Here is a 17,204-nt window from a genome sequence, read left to right as displayed (position 1 = left end):
AATGATGAAAAACTCCTCCGGGTGATGTCAAATGTAGGAGTTTATCAGCAAGAAGCAGAGAAATATTTGAATATAGGGAAGTGAGAGGGAAGCTTATTGTATATTTAAAACCGTTAACTAAAGCCATAGAAAGCATGTTGAAATTTGGTGACGTTTCCCTTTAAGTGGTGATTATAAGGAGAGGAAATGTGATCATTTGTACTAATGTGGATAACGGTGCACTTTGATGTAGCCCTGTTCTCAAAGGTATTTATAATTTGTTTGTAACGTGACAAAAGAATTTGAACGGTACTTTTAGCTTCAGGCAGTTACATTGACCATGCGACACACTTATAACATACATTCACTTTTCCTTCTCCACCCTGTCTTCTCTGTCACTTACAGTATGCTCTCACACACATATAGTGTAAATAAAGGCAGGGCCATGTTTGTATAATGATTGTATTCTCCCAGATAGAAAGGGTGCTATCAGCTGTCTGTAACACAAAGAGAAGAGAGGCAGCATGAGTACTACTGGATCACACACACACATCACAACCACAGTGTTCTCCCATAAACTTCCTATGTCAACAGAAGCTTTGATTAACTGGGGACAGGCAGTAGCCTTTTGTATCACTGGGACAAAGGCGGCGTAACGCGGTGAATTCCGATTGAAGATGGCTTATTGCAAGCTGCAGCAGTGAAATTATGTGTTACAGACTGGCACCGCACGAAAGCTCTAAAAAGAGTATTTGATTTTAATACATCACATCTTTTTTCAATTTTCCTTTCAACCCTGCCGCTTTGTTTTTCAGCTCCTTGTTTGTGATTAATACGCCAAAAGAAATTCTATATGTGCCTCATCTTGTGACTTCAACCAGGAATCACCCAGAGAGCATAAATTAAACACAGCCAATTCCCTTCCCCACTGACAGTGTGATTTTTACCTTAAACTTCCTATTAGCTGCTTTCACTTTAGCTATCAGTCACTCTCCAGAAAGGCTTTCTCTACCCGCCATGTGATGCACATCAGCCACACTGTGATCAATTTAACTCTGATGATAGGCATGTGGGCGGTATCCATCAAACCCGGCTGCTTGTGACAGCAAGGGGAAATTAATATTTAGCTGCTTTCATGTACAGAGCCGGATGAGACGTGATGTCTGTGAATGCTCTGTGAGTGTGTGCGAGTGCCCTCACTCCCCAGAAGGCAGTAACGTGTGTGTTCGTGTGAAGTAGCAGGTTAGTGACAGGGTGAGGGACCTCTGAATGATGCTCTCTGCCTCTTTACATGGTGGCAGGGAGTCTGCCAGGTGAGAAGCTGGCCAGTGCCAACAGGGCAACTGAATGCCAATCAGCAGTGGCCCGGAGGTCGTGAGTGGTCAACTTTTGTTAGGAGAGGAAGGCCGATAAGCTATTGTGTGGACAGCAATCTTTTAATGAGCTACGTTTCTGTGTAGCTCCGTATTAGATTTCTGTGGGACAAGGTTGTGGTATTGAGAGACAGATTTTGACACATGCTCAGCTTTAATAGAAAGTAGAATGTGTTTTGTTCGCCTTCCTCTGCCTATAGATGGCAGCATTTACACTCATGCGCCTTTGTCTCTGTGTCTAAACACCTCTTGTAACAGTTTCATTGCAGGTTGCAAAGACTTTCTCTGCGACAGTGTTGATCCCCGAAGGAAGAGTTTCTGTTCACGTCATAAGAAGATCAACGTAGGTTGTAGTCTCCTGGAACTGGAACTGCCGGAGTCTCAGTTTCTTGCTTTAGGACACTAAAGCAGGCCAGGTTACCTGCTGTCAAAGAAATGCTCATGTTCCAACATCCCTTTTTAGAGTTAGTGTCATTACAAACAGACAACAGACCTTTGGAAAAGGGCAGTTTACACAGTGACTTCATACATACGTTGAATAAAATATAATAGTGTGATAGTGTTAATTTATGAAATGTATTTTCTTGACTTTTATCAGAATCAGAATCTCAAAACTGTTTATTGCCAGGCACGGTTAAGAACACTTAACAAAGATGGTGTCAGATGCAAACACATAATATAAATATAAAATTAAAATGCAAAAGTGTGATACAACAAATACGAAGTATGTACACAGAGATTGAATAAAATACAGTAAAGATAACATAAGAAGCCACCAAAACACAGAGGCTGCCATCTGCAGCACCATCTTCACACCTATCTCCTATAATTTACTAGTTTATAGGGTTGATAAGTCTATAGTGTCTGTGGTCAATTCATTCATATCCTCTATTCTGTCACTGTCTACTGTATATGCCACCGTTAAGGTAGCAATTAAATGGCTCTCAAGCCTAGTTTCGGCTGTTGGGGAAACAAAAAGGTGAAGTGTAAAATTGACTATGGCTTTCGTTTTTGAACCAGTACAGTGTGTGAGATTGTTCAGGTCACAGTGACGAGCAGAAACGGACGTATTGTGAACTGATTATCTACAAAAAAAGATTCAACTTTGGTTTTTCAGATTCAACAATGAAGATAAAACTGTCAAATGTGCGGGTTAGAGATTTTATCTTTGGACAGAAGCGGGCTAGCAGTTTTTCTCAGTTTCCAGTCTAAATGCTAAACTAGCTGCTGAAACCAGCTGCATATTATGTTTACCACATGTGAGCGTAGTATCAATCTTCACATCTTAGTTTCAGCAAGAAATCAGACAGGCAGTTCCAAAATGTCGAGCTACTGCTTTAAAGCACAGGCTTGACTGACTGGCACACTGTACACCCCAGCACACAGCCTGCAAAAACTAGGTCAAACAATCTGTTGTACAGATGCCTCCGCATTTTGTTTACTATCACAGCCCATGAAATTGATTCTTTTTATCTGTATGTTTCTGTATTGATTCTATGTATCTTTTGTATCTGTATGTGAACATTTTCTCAGCGTGACACTGGTTGCTCTCCCTCTTTCTCTCCATGCCCTCGCCATACAGTACCTGGTATGTCTACGTTGTGCAAGAGGTACTCATTTCATGCTTCATTTGTCGCCTCACAAGCTCCGTAATAAACAAGGCCCTTTGTTGCCACCGTCTCGTGTTTGTCGGCTGTCAGACGTCTTGTCTTCTGGTGCTCGTGTGGGATTAGGTGAGGCGTCATGCTCATCAGCATCATGCCATCGTGTTGATAGTCAGGGAAAATAATGTCAAACTCATTACCAACTTACCACCGCCCATTAGGGGATTATAACTCATTCCATCAACAAATCAGTAAATCTTGATTGTTCTCTGACTGTTTGACAATGGAGTTTTGATTTGAAAAACGGTGCAGTTTATACGAACATAGTCATGGGAAACAGCTGAACTGGTATTATTTGTGCTTTTGTTATTAGCTTGTCCAAGTGTCCATCTATGTTTTTGACAAAGGAAAAGAAAACATTACGTAAGAACTGCTAAAGGTCAGGGTTCATCTCCAATCTGCAAAATGCACCTGTGATGGGAGCGAGCAGCTCCCATCACCTGAAGTGCACACAAAGGAAGGCCCACTTTTCTATTCAGCCTGTCCGCTCCTGGCATTTTACATCTTTTAAGGACCCCAGCACGGTTCCTGCAGTCTATTTTCTTTGCATTTCTTTTAGACTTTCTGTAAAATTATACTCTTTTGTGACACATTCATAGCAGGCTTGTGAAACACTTTGTGGAGGATGCACAATAGAACAGTTGAAATAAATGTGAATATAATAATAGCCGTGATGCAAGAGCAGTGCAGGCTTTTTTTTTTAACATGTTTTTCAAAATTGTTTAATAAACTACAAGCAGACAAAAAATTAATAAAAAGAGGATATCGCAGGAGTTCATATTATTTCACTTTATGCTGCATTCTCTATTAGAAAGCAGTTTCCTTGGAGCCAAACATTGAATTTTGAGTTTATTTTTTCCACTCAGACAGCATGAAGGAGTGTTTATATGTTGTGTTATTAAAAGGGAGAGAGCTGAGACAGTGACTAATCTATTTCCTTTCACACAGCCGCCAGTAGTCACTGTTCTGTGGAGCTGCTCACTCGTCCATCCATAATGTTATCAAGACACATTATCTATGTGTGTTTGTCCATGCATTTGTGTGAATTTTATAGGCTGGTGTTAAAAATTTGGTGTGCACATTAGTGCTTCTCGGGACTGAAATATGTGCGCATGCATGTGTGTGTGTGTGTGTGTGTGTGTGTGTGTGGGTGAGAGAGTGCAAGCCTATCAGAGCTCCATCCATGCTGAAGATCTGAATGCAACACGTTTTCCCTGCAGCCTGTGGCTTGATCTCACGTTGTCAACCAACCGAGGTCATACACTAATGTGTGAACATCGGCCATGTATTCAACCCTGAAAAGCAATGAAGCTTTCTGCTCGGACAAGGACACGACTGCCAGCTGGTTTCATCAACTGGGCTGTCGCCAATTTTTTACACGTTGCCATGAAAGTTTGTAGTGCTTTACATGCCATAGATGGCTAAATAAGTACAATCTGTGCAAAGTTATAAGACAGGAATGCAATTGGGCACGATTCTCTACTTTAAAGACCCTATTTCTGTGTTGTTTGATCAATAAAATGTGACTATGAAAAAAGATTGTACTGTATTTCCCCCCCAAGTAAGTTACCATTTCCCTATTTTATTAGTTTTTTTTCTGTCCTTCACATACTGTTCAAGATATTTCACCGTCACATGAGTCCGTTTTCTGTGATGTACACTCTGCTGTGTTGAAAGATGTTTCGTGCACTTATTTTCTTGACAGCTTTAGGATCCTGACCTCGACCATCACTGTGTGTGTTTTGTTTTACTGCCCTCAATCCGCTGCCACCCTCTGCTGTCACCCATTACATAGTGTGGCACACAAAGCCGCAGGACGCATTCTCATTCGCTCTTTGACCTTTGCTTCACCAAAATATACACATGATATAGAACAATCAGCAAACCGCTTGAAACCTTGAATGTCTTCTGTTTTGGACCAGCAGCTGCATCTGTCAGCCAGTGCAGCAGGCTGACATGGTTGGAGGGAAGTAGACTTTGTGAATTCAGAATATACACTTAAAGTATTTAGTATTTAAAACGTCTGCTACCAAAAATATTACCGATATTCAGTGTGTCACACAAAGGGTAGCAAATGTCAGAATAATGACTACTGTCAAATTACTTGTTCTGTCTCATTACAAGTTCAAAGGCCAAAAACGAATTATTTTGAATCCATGCAAAACAGACAAAAGCTCACAGATAATCCCAATATTATAGTAGTTCATTTCACAACTATGACAAATTGATTAAAAACCAGCCCCATATGTCAAATTTGATGCATGAGTAATAAATATATTATGTAAACATCAGCCCCATCCACATACAGGCATTTTGTGAGACAAATCACACTTTAAACAGGGTCACAGCAGCAGGCAGGTGTCAGGTATAAGGTGGAGAAATGTTCGGCTGAATGATGAGTCATCTGGCACAAGTTGTTCCGTAGCTCCTCTCTGGATATTGGAAAGTAGCCTGCTCGCCTTGACTCATTCCTTTCTCCCTGGGGAGTCCTCTCTGTCAGACTGCGGGGGAAATTGACCTGTGAGTAAAGCGGGCATTTTTGGGAATGGTTATTTATTGAACTGCTAGAGAGGAGATGTGATGATTCACTGACAGGTTCAGTCACACACAAACACAAATGTTTTTCTTTCACTGCGAGGTAACTTGCATGAAAAAGAGTTGAAGTATCAAGATAGCTTCAGCTGCCAAATGTGGCAAAGATTTTTTTTTTTTTGTACTGCAGAACATTTTCTTTGTCCTCATCTTTGTTTTTGTCTCATCCCTCACCCTGACTCACAATACACCTTTCTGTAGTTACAAAATGATCCAGTCTAGTCGGTAGAACTGCTTCTTAGCTCTCTGTAATATGATATTACCAACTCTCCTTTGATTTAAATATATTTTGTTGCTGTCAAATGAAAAAACTGTATCACCTTTCAGAAGCTAAGAATGATTCAAGTTTATCCAGTGGCGTTTGAAACCAAGGGATGAGAAATGTTTCTAAACATGTTTTGTACTAAAGTTCTGAATCTCACCCACATCTCATATTTTTAATGCTGAGGTAACAAATGGCAATTCAGTCTAAATATCCTGCTAAAAGTAATCAAACTGAATCCCCCAAAGTGTTTACCTTGATAATAAATGCCAATTTATTTAGCTGAAAAAACTGTTTCCAAATTGGCAAGGGTGAATTATGAAGTGCTGTAAGTGTCTTTGGTTCAAAGTTATTTAATTCTTATGTAAATGATCTCGATACAGTGTCGAAATTGTTTGAATGTATTTTATTTGCAGATTATACTTTTTTTAAGGAAAACATTTAGATAGTGTGAATGAAGTACAGTAAATGAGAACAAATACAAACAGTAAAATGTGGTTTGATATCAATACATTTTACCTGAATCCAGCAGAAACTGAATTCGTAGTAAGGACGGGAAAATAGAAATAGAAAGTGTTGACTTAACATGTACATTAAATAATGAGCTGTGTTGGAAACCCCACATAGATATAGTGAAATCAATATGAAGTAAGATCACTGTACATGAAAAACATTTGAATATACTGTACAGTTTCATAATTGTTCCATGTATCAGCTGTTGTATAGAAGTTTAGGGAAATGCCTGTAAACCACACTAATGATATTGGCACTGAAGGAAGATATAAGGAAAATCAACATTAACAAACATCTGTTGAAATCAAATGAAATCTGATGATATACTTTAAAAATGCTTAGATATTATATAAAGCTATAGGGGAAAAAATTGTTACTAACGAATATACATCAAAAAAGAGGAGATCCAAAAAAGACAATTGTTATAATCTTAAAGGAAAGTTCAAGTTTGAAAAGCCGATGTGTTTGTCATTGTGAGGTGATTACAAAGGAGTAGAGTTTCTAAATAAGCTTCGGCTTTAGCCTACTCCTTTTTGCTCACCAGGACATCAAACATCAAATATTTAAGTACTGATTATAAATTCTGCGAAGATGGAATGATATGTATGATTAATAAACATTTAATTACAAAGTCCACCTTATTATTTTGAGTCCAATATTCTCCCTCAATCTCCTTTTCAGTCTCTAAAAATATCTACAACTGTATCTATAAAATGTTCACCAGCATCTGCTGCTCTTAGTTAGAAACAACATTGACTGGAATATTGTAATTGAACCAAAATGTTGGGGCTCTAAAAACAAAACAATGGGCGATAATTATTTGTGAGTTATTTACAAACGCTGGTCGTTGGATTATGCATAGTCATATTTTATATGAGGCTCACCTTTCCAACCAGTCAAAGAGGACATTTATTTCTGCTGCTTTGTAGCTGTTCTCTGTAATGTTGATTAATATCTTAAGGACTGTGCAAAGCCCAGAACAGATTCTCAACAGTGAGGACTGGGTGGAGTAGAGTGTATTGATTTCAGGCTGTGCTTGCTTGATTCCTAAAAGTTGCGTATCGTAGAATTAATGTAATAGTATTGATCACTGTGGCTTTACCAGGTATGCTGCTGAATATTTCACCACTCTCAGAATTAGACAAACTGCAGTACATACAGTAGTTGGGAACACGTGACCATGTAGCCATTTTATGGGGGCTGCAAACAAACATGTCAAAATGGCCGAAATTCAAAATCCGTACCAACTCAAAGTGGGTTCAAGCAGCCAAACTGAGCTGCAGGAACAAAGAAACACTGTGGTGCCTCGAGAGCATTTCACGATGCCGTTCTTTGACACGAGCGCACCCCACCCTACCCACCGGCCCAGCTGATCTGATGCTTAGCGACATGACCTTCACGTCTTGCCCAGCACCGTGGAAAGCCCCCCCAGGGCATTCTCTCTCCCTGTCTCTCTCTCTCCCTGTCTCTCTCTCACCCCCCCCCTAACATGCTGCCTATTTGGGGCTCTCCCTCCCTGGACTGATACCGAGTGTCACTTGCTATTCGCAGACAACGCATAGGCGCAGCTACCTCGCAACACACAGGTGCAGCCAAGTGTGATTAACACACACACAATTATACTCAAGCATGCACACAAATGACAAAAAGGGAACAAAATACATTGCACAAGTTTTTAGTATGTGATCCAGCATGGACAGGTTAGGGGCAAGAGTGTAGACACGTGCAGCTGTGGATCTAGAAGCAATTGATTGTGACTTATTTTTTATGTTAAGTTTTTGTCAAATCTTTAACATTTCTGCCCACTTTAACTCCATACAGTCATAAACCAATAATATCAAAAACAATTGGAGACAGGTAAAAATCCATTATCTAGTCAGTCTAGCAGGGGGTGGCAAATTAGATTTTGGGGGTGGCCAGACTGCCCCTCTTGTCCTGCCCCTGGACAAGTGTGTTTGCTGCAGTCTGAGGAAAGACCCATAAAGATTCAATGTGAGTGTAGTTAGTGATTATTAGTTCTCTTTAAACACACTATCACTGATTCGATGTAAATCAACAGGACATGATGAGTTGCAGGTCCTGTAGAGCATGCCACACCCTGGTTATTAACCTGTGGACCAATGTTATGCAGTGTCTTTCGTCCTGACATGAACTGGCCGCTTCCAATCCTGAGGACACACTCTGACAGCTTGCAAGTCTCCTCCACATACACACCATATTAACCTTTTTAACCATTTAACCATTTAACATAATAAAGAGCAAAACTGTGCATAATTCGCTGCTGTGGTAATGTTCTTCATATCAAGACACTGACTGCGTTTTGTGGTTGCTGGCAAATGACAATCTTCAGTTAACATGAAGAAAATAATCTGACTCACTTCACTTTTAAAACCCAATTAGTGAAACCAATCGTCTTAGCCATGATGGGGGTCTGACTCTGGGGATGACTGTCCCACTGACTGTCTTGTTCCGTGAGGCTGGGTTAAGACTTCATAATGTAGCCTGTCATCAGGGTAAACTATTAGAAATTACAAAAAAACCAACAACAAACTATAATGATAATTGATTCATAGAGAAATACCTGCAATCTAATAACATTCCCATCATTACTCAGAGCAAGATTTTGTTTATTCCCTAGTAGGATGCACAAATAATTATGCATATTTAGCATAGTAGCACATAAAATGAGGTCAGTAGGAACTATACCTGCTAAACGGTAGCATGGTTCCTTTGTCATCTGGGATATATTAGCATGCTGAAGTTAGCATTTGTTGAACGATTGCAATGAATTGTTTTTATATTAAAGTGTTAATAAGTAATTAATTTAATCAATCCCCCATGATTCTGTGCAACCTTGCAATTTAAAACATAATCAAAACATTACAACATGCATTACTTTTCTTCATACATGTTGTGTAACCAGGCATTTTAGGCTGCAACAACAACACTCTTTGCTTTTGTACTTTTGCTTTGCAGCTTGACCGATTGGAACATTTGTATTGCTGTTCTGTAAGCTAAACATATTATGTTCCGATTTTATACTTCAAAAACACAGACTAACCCTGTCTTTACACAATAATCAACCCTCAAAGATTTTTCCATCTTTGCAGCAAACTTGATCTCTTCCTGACTCCGAAGAGGGAAAAATTAGACTGTGTTGTAGCTTTTTTGATGTAGTCACCCATGAGAGCATCAGATTTGTGCCTGAGAAACTATGAAAATAATCAGAAATTCTGGTATGAAGGAAGCCTCAGATGTGTGTGAGCTTTTCAACAGGATGGGAACCAGACACATGCAGAGTGGAGTGGCTTAGGGTGCACCAGCACCTGCCGCTTGGGGCCCAGAGTCTTCGTTTGTCAGGTTTTTTCTTTTTTTTTTTTTTTTACGAGTCCCCTTTCAAGAACATTTATTAATAATCATTTTGCTATAAATAAAATTATCTTGGTGCTGTCAGTTTTACTTAAATCATGATCTTTAACCTCAGGTCAGGTCATCTGTGATGAGCCCTGGCTAATGGAGTTGTAGTACAGTAAAGTACTATGATGTGGTTCATTAAAATATTCGTTTACTTTCTGTTCAAATGCCTATTTGTCATAATCTAATCTCTTAAACTGTAAATTATGTTTTATGGCATTTCAAACCCTTATTTCGTGTGCTCCTTTATATGTGCACCTGCCCCTCTAAAGATCTCTGCAGGGCCCGGATGGGAACATAAACCAACACCTAGAAACAATTTTAGAACTTTTCTGTTTTTAGGGTTCTTCTCTGCTTATTTTCCTTTTCTTTTCACTGTCGTTGAGCCTGAGAAAGAAGGAAAAGCAGGGATGTATTAGTGTGTACCTAAGTGTTTGGCTTTCTCAGGCCGTGTTAGTATGTGTCAATGTACTACATCTGTTTGGGAAAAGTCCAAGTCAGACGTTCACAGTGTCTCTCAGTTTTCTTTTGTGGTAAATTGTTTGCACAAATGTCTATGTTCCTTCCTTGTTGAAAAATCTCTGAGGTTTTTCTTTGTAAAGTCCAAAAAAGTTTAATTGTTTCACAGCTGTACTAAAACATGATTCCCCCTCTTTTTTACAGTGAGAATGAAGCACATTCTTTGGATTTGTGCCTTGCTGGACCAGGACACTTGGATTGCTGGATCACGTCTGCTCTATGAATAGTCATCTCCATTCTGACCTCAAATGACCCAGCACTTTATAATGGGTTGTTCACATTGGCATACACACACACACACAGAGACACATACCGACACAAACACAAGGTTGAACCGAAAATGGTCCAGTTCATCTGGACACAGAGTCCATGGAAGTGCCAGACATTGCCAGCAGGAGTTTGTGTGTGTGTCTGTGTTTGTGTGTTTGTGTTTGTGTGTGTTTGTGTGTGTGTGTGTGTGTGTGTGTGTTTGTGTTTATGTGTGTGTATGTCAGTCAGACTCTCTGTCAACATGCCTGTGCATCTGTGTGTGGGTGTGTTTGAAGGAGCCAGGCGTGACAGAAAATTCAGGGCTCTTTTATAACAACCAGGGGATTTTTTGCATGAATCTGGTCCTAATTTCTGTCAGATGCAGTAACGGTTTATTCACCAATTTCAGGAAAATTGTGGACATGAGTAGAATTATATACCGCAAAATAACAAAGGAAAAGCAACAGTCAGTTTCTACAGACTCTAGAGTAGCTTTACCAAACATTTCATAAACTTGGAGCAACATGGAATTGTTTTTGCTTCAGCTTTAACTATTGTGTTCAGTGCACTTGTTTTTCATAGCTTTTCTATGCAGCCAGGGCCTTGTAATCAACAGTTCAAACGGTGCTCAGTCACTAATGCACCTCCGAAGAGCAGTTTATACAAAATGCTTTTGCTTGAAACTGATAGTCCTCCTCCTAGTCTTCATTCATGGAGTCCTATACACTATGTTTATATTGGATGTCTCAGCTCACTCAACACTTAAGATTCAGTATACGACATACAGTAGTATACTCTTTATGAAGTAACAGAAAGACTCTTTCCATGGTACATCAACATGTGATCTGTAGCAGGGGAAAACTGTGTTGCTTAAAGGGTTTAACTTATTCCCTCTATCAATGGGTAATGGGTCAGTAAAACATGTGATCTGACTTATAATGCATCCAGTAGTGGTTAAGTAGGTGCCCTCTCTCAGTATATAGATGCCACTAGTGAAACTATGAAAGTTCGTGAAAGATGTTGGATGATGCTGGAGTGCTGTGTCCAAGCCAACTATGTGACTGACCAGCTCATACTGTATACTGTGTTCCTGCCCAGACCATAAATAACAGCCCAGAAATAGAAGCAGCCTCCTGTCTGTCTTTTCTTCTCACAACACAATGTGGAGTCAACTGGCTGCATAACTGGACAGAGAGCAGCTAGTTCACCTTAGTTGAGTAAGGACTGTTCAATATTTCCAACATGGTGGTTGGGGTTGTTTTGTATGTGTGTGTTGTGTCTCGCACACTGTGGCAGCTCCAGCTTGACCCAAAAAGCCAATGGATTGATGTGTTTCATTCAGGTTGAAGTACCTACTGACACATGATGTTTTTCAGTGAAGCTAAGCCGCTGTAGCATGCAAACAAAATTAACCAACATTCACACACATATTATCATATAAGACTACTTAGAAATTAAACACATAAATACACATGGGAATGAAGTGTTACTGTGGAAAAAATTAAAACTTAAAAATTAGTTCTTAGCTTATTAACAAATTGACACAGATTGTGAGTTTTAGAGTCAAACAGTCAGTGTAACTTTTTTCCATGATACCTATGTTGTTAGTGAGTTTTCATACTGTTTGTCCACGAGGAACTTCTTCTTTGCTGTCTTTTCATTTATCAGCTCCTCTATTTCCAGACCAAACTGGACCCTTTGCTCATGGAGCTCCTTCCTTTGTCTGTACCTGGTTTTAACCTGACAGAGTCTTCCCCAGAACTCTTCTCAGTCACTATAGACACACCATAATTTGAAGTTTTATAATCACAAGTGACTTTATTTTAAAATTGTAAAACAAGACATAAGATTGTTTGGGATGTTTACCTGTGACACTTAAAAAGGAGGTGAATAAATATGCTGGTTCTTACCAGCTGCCTATAAGCAGGGAACGACAGGAGAGAGAGCAAAGAGGCACAGTAAGGAGAGAGGAGCTTTATTTCTTCACTACATACTTCAGCTGTGTGAGACTGCAGATACTTTCTAGTAACATATGCTCCAGACAAATTAAAACATGATATGACAAACATGAATAACCCAGTTTTAGCTTTTCCACATTCCTCTGCTTGACCTTCCTCTGTTCCCTTCACCAACATGTCCATTTTAGTCCACTTCACTCTCCAAGCACAACCCCAATTCAAAACAAGTTCGGATGATTTGTAAAACCTAAAAAAAAAAAAACTATGCAATGATTTGAAAATCTCATCAGCCCATGTTTTATTCACAATAGAACATGAACAACATATCAGATGTTGAAAGTTAACATTTCATGGAAAATATTCGCTCATTTGATGGCAGCAAAACATCTAAAAAAAATCAGAAGAGGAGCCACAAAAGGCTGGAAAAGTAATTGGTTCAAATAAATAAAACAATGGAGGAGCATGTGACATTAATTATGATAATTGGCAACAGGTCACCAAACATGACTTGGATTTAAAAAAGCAGATAGACAGAGCCTATTGAATGTAAAGATGGGCAGAGGTTCACCAATCTATGACAAACTGTGCCACAAAATTGTGGAACAATTTCAGAAAAATTGCAAAGACTTTGAAGTTCCCACCATCTACAGTTTATAATATCACCAAAAGATTTAGAGAATCAGGGGGAATCTCTGTGCACAAGGGAGAAGACTGAAGGTCACAAATGGATGCGCACGATCTTCAGGCCTCAGGTGGAACTGCATTACAAACACTGGACATCACTGCATGGGCTCAGGAACACTTCCAGAAATCACTGTCTATGAATACAGTTCACTATGAAAACCACAAATATAGGTTAAATATGCATCATGCAAAGAAGGAGCCATAAGTGAACAAGATCCAGAAACACAGCCGCATTCTTTTGGCCAAAGCTCATTTAAAATGGTCTGAGGCTAAATAGAAAACTGTTTTGTGGTCAGATTAATCTAATTTTTAAATTCTTTTTGGAAACCATGGATGCCATGTCCTGTGGACTAAAGAGGAGAGAGACCATCCAATTTGTCAGCAGAAATCAGCAGAAAGTAAGCCTGCATCTTGTGCCTATGGTGTGGGCAGCTAACTCATCTGGAAAGGCAGCATCAGTGCTGAAAAGTGCATACAGGTTTTTAAGAGAAGGGGCAGCTGTAGCTCAGTTGGTAAGGCAGTTGTCTGTGGACCAAAGGGTCCCTCCTGCCTCCTGTGTGTCGAAGTGTCCTTGGGTCCTTGGTTACTGTACTTACGTACATTTTTCACATATCTGTACTTTGTAAGTTTTTTAATCTTTTTGGTCCTTTTTTGTAATAACAGCTTGTATTATCATTGTTTTTTTTCTTTTGCTGTACATAATTAAAATAAATTTCCCTTTCCATTTCAATTTTAATTACTTAAGTAAATTTAATTGAAGCTATGTGGACTTTTACTTAACTACATCTAAGGGCAAACATCTAAAGACCTAATTTTTACTCCACTACATTTTAGAAACAAAGTTGCATTACTCACTACAATCACTTCTGTGTTTTTTCTGAAAATAAATCAATAGCACGCCAGGAATCCTTTCACTAAACCAGGTGCAGGCATATCATTACTTTAGCCGACTTTGACTTATGTGACATATTAACAGTGCTCAAAGTGCATCCAGCTCTGCAATCACATCGCAAGAGCACACAGCTAAAGTGAAAATCCCACAAAAATGGTCTATTTTCAGACGCAAAATTAACCAACTGAATACTACATGGTAAATAAGGATCATTGAACGCAGTATTAAATTCACTTTTCCTCATCAAAGTAAATCAAACAAAAAAACAACCAAGGCCCCAAACATCTCCTGAACTTGAAATTCCCTTTTTGGTGTCCCTGCACTGAGAAATCTGGCAGAGCGGTCCCTGTAGATTTATGAATTAACATGATTTATTGATTAACATGATTTTTTCCCCGTCCTTCCGAAGGCAGCAAGACACAGCGTGACCATCCCCTGTTCTATATTATTTATTGTATATTCTTGAAATTACTGTGCAAATATGGATATTGTTATTGTCACTATGTGATGAAAATAAAACCGAAAAAACATCAGCTAATAGTCAAAACTGCTTCAACACATCTATATAATGACACTTTATATTTAAATAAAGTGTCATCATGTTATGTCATGATCACTGGAACGTTGTACTGACACTTTTTAGTTTTACTGTGGCTCAGAGTCAATCTCATTGTTTCATTTTCAGTTTGAATGTAACATCAAACAATTCTGGTTTACAAAATACAACAATGTGCTGGAGTAAAAAGCAGAAGAGATACTGTTGATATGTGATGGTCGGTGAGTTTAGCAGAAAGACACAATGATTTACATTCATTTAACAGGAAATATAAAGTGGTACTTTTACCTTTAATACTTGTTCAGTTGATGGTGTTTTTATATGAACTCAGAACAGACTGATAATAGAAATTCCGGGAATCACTGTTTGAACATGACACAATCATTGCTGTTATAACAACATCTTGTAACATTTTAGAGGTTAAGGTAACTTACAGAAGCAGAAGTAACTCACTGTTTTTTTTTAAATGAATATATTATAATAATCTGAAAAAAGTTACGTGAATGCTCCAGCTCTGCCAGCATTGCCTGGGAAAGATCCTAGAGGACAGAAAAAGTAACTAGTAATGTTTACCTAAATTACTTTTTAAACTTTTTAAGTTTTCTTTCTACTTAAGTACACTTTTCCACGTGTAATTTTACTTGAACATGTGCAATTTCCACGAGAGTAAATAAGGTAACACTGTCTTCATGCCCAAAGGGGGGTGTGCGGGTGCCACAGCAGCAGAGCAGAGGTGTATCCAAATTCTAAATCATTATTACAGAATTTTAAATACAGAATGTAACAATAGCCTAATAGTGTAAGTAATTACAGAGGGAGTAGACAAGTGTGGGAGTCCTTGAGAGGTCTGCAAAACAGTGTGCAGCTAGTTATCCAGGATGCTTGAGTTTGCTGGGAGCAAAGGAGACTGAAGTCCATCAGCAGCAGCAAAACGTTCCTCCACACACCGAGGAACGAGCAGCCTCATTAGTCCCTACACCCTCACCTGAAAACCACCCAGTCACAGTGAGCCGGGGACGAGTTCACTCAGCCATGTCCTGGACTGGCCCCCAATCAACAAGCAATGACTTGTCCATTTGTTGGAGAGACATCGTCCTCAGTATCCTTAGCATGTCATTCCAGCTCTGCCTGCCTCATCAGCTCCTGGTGGATTTCAGTTTCAGGTCTCTCCTAGGAGCAGGCATGCTTTTTGCAGGGCTAATATCCTGGCTGTTGCCATACGTAAATAATGCTCCGCTTCTCAACACAGTCACCAAAAGTCTAACGCAAGGCCACATTTTCCCATCACCTCAGAACATGTGTTGGTGGAAGACAACAAAAACTTAATGTACAAAAACAACCCGCAAAGTGTGGAGCTGCTGTAGCTGGCCGTCACCCAACAGACACCATTCAGGTACTTCTACCTGAATAAAATGATTTAGTGCTCTTTCCACCTCTGAATGTAAGTGGTTGCGAAAATATCTTTTAAAATGTCTTGTGCTGTGTGCTCTCATGAGAGCGAGAGAGAAAATGAGCGAGAGCAGCAGATTGTGCTTGGAGACAGGTGCACTCATCTTCAAGAAACATCCCTCTCTCTAATATGTACATCTGCATCTCTTGCTTCCCCATGTCCTCCCCCTTTCTCTCTCTGTCTCTCTCTCTCTCTCTCTCTCTCTGCAGTGTTCAGGTGGGATGGTGAAGCAGGCGTCTTATTAGCAGAGCCCTAACAGGCTGCCTGTGCTCCCATGGGGGCCGAATGCTGCTGAGTCATCCTGTACAAACTAAGCACTAAAAGTATTCAGTCTTCTCCCTGGCCACACACACACACACACACACACACTCTTTCAGCTGGATGGCAAATACACTCACCTGCTCACACACAGTAACTTCTGATTTGCAGGATTCCATGGGGAGTTTTACATTTGTAGGTGTACAGGCTTCGGGACGTGTGTGTGGGAGATGCACAGAGAGTTTAAGGATTTTCCCTCATTTTAGCTGCAGCAGCCAGATTCAAAATCCCTCATTCTCTACTTACTTCTGGAACTCAGTGAAGGTGCAGCATAAATATAGTTGACATATCCTTTCTTCAACCTATCAGTCTGCCTCTTTAGGCTACATTACCTGTTTGCACCAACAGTTGGGTTTTTACATGAACATGAGAGAACAATCACTGTGGCATCTGTTCAAGTTTTCCTTCAGGTTAGTTGCATATTTGAGTTGACACTGCCAAAGGAACGGCTCTGACCATTTTTCTCACTACACTGGTTTTACACCTGTAAAACTGAGACTGAGCATTGTGTAGTTTGTCAATGGCTGCATCAAGTTTTAAGCTTGTAGACTTAGTTGGAAGTAGGTCAAAAGCTAGAAATAGACAGATCCGGATGGCGTTTGATAGATGAACAGCATTTTGCAGACAAATCAATTTTAAGATTTTCATCTGCTAAACAGAATTGACCCTTCTGTAAGTCAGCCACCTTTTTATTGTGTTATACCTACCAAGCTTTCTGCTCTTGCACATCACACATGGAGTTTGATGTGATAATGGTAGCACCTTAACTGCTATAGTGAGT

The sequence above is a fragment of the Channa argus genome, chromosome 5, assembly GCF_033026475.1.
Source record: "Channa argus isolate prfri chromosome 5, Channa argus male v1.0, whole genome shotgun sequence".
Classification (NCBI taxonomy): Eukaryota; Metazoa; Chordata; class Actinopteri; order Anabantiformes; family Channidae; genus Channa; species Channa argus.
This window is presented reverse-complemented; position numbering follows the sequence as displayed.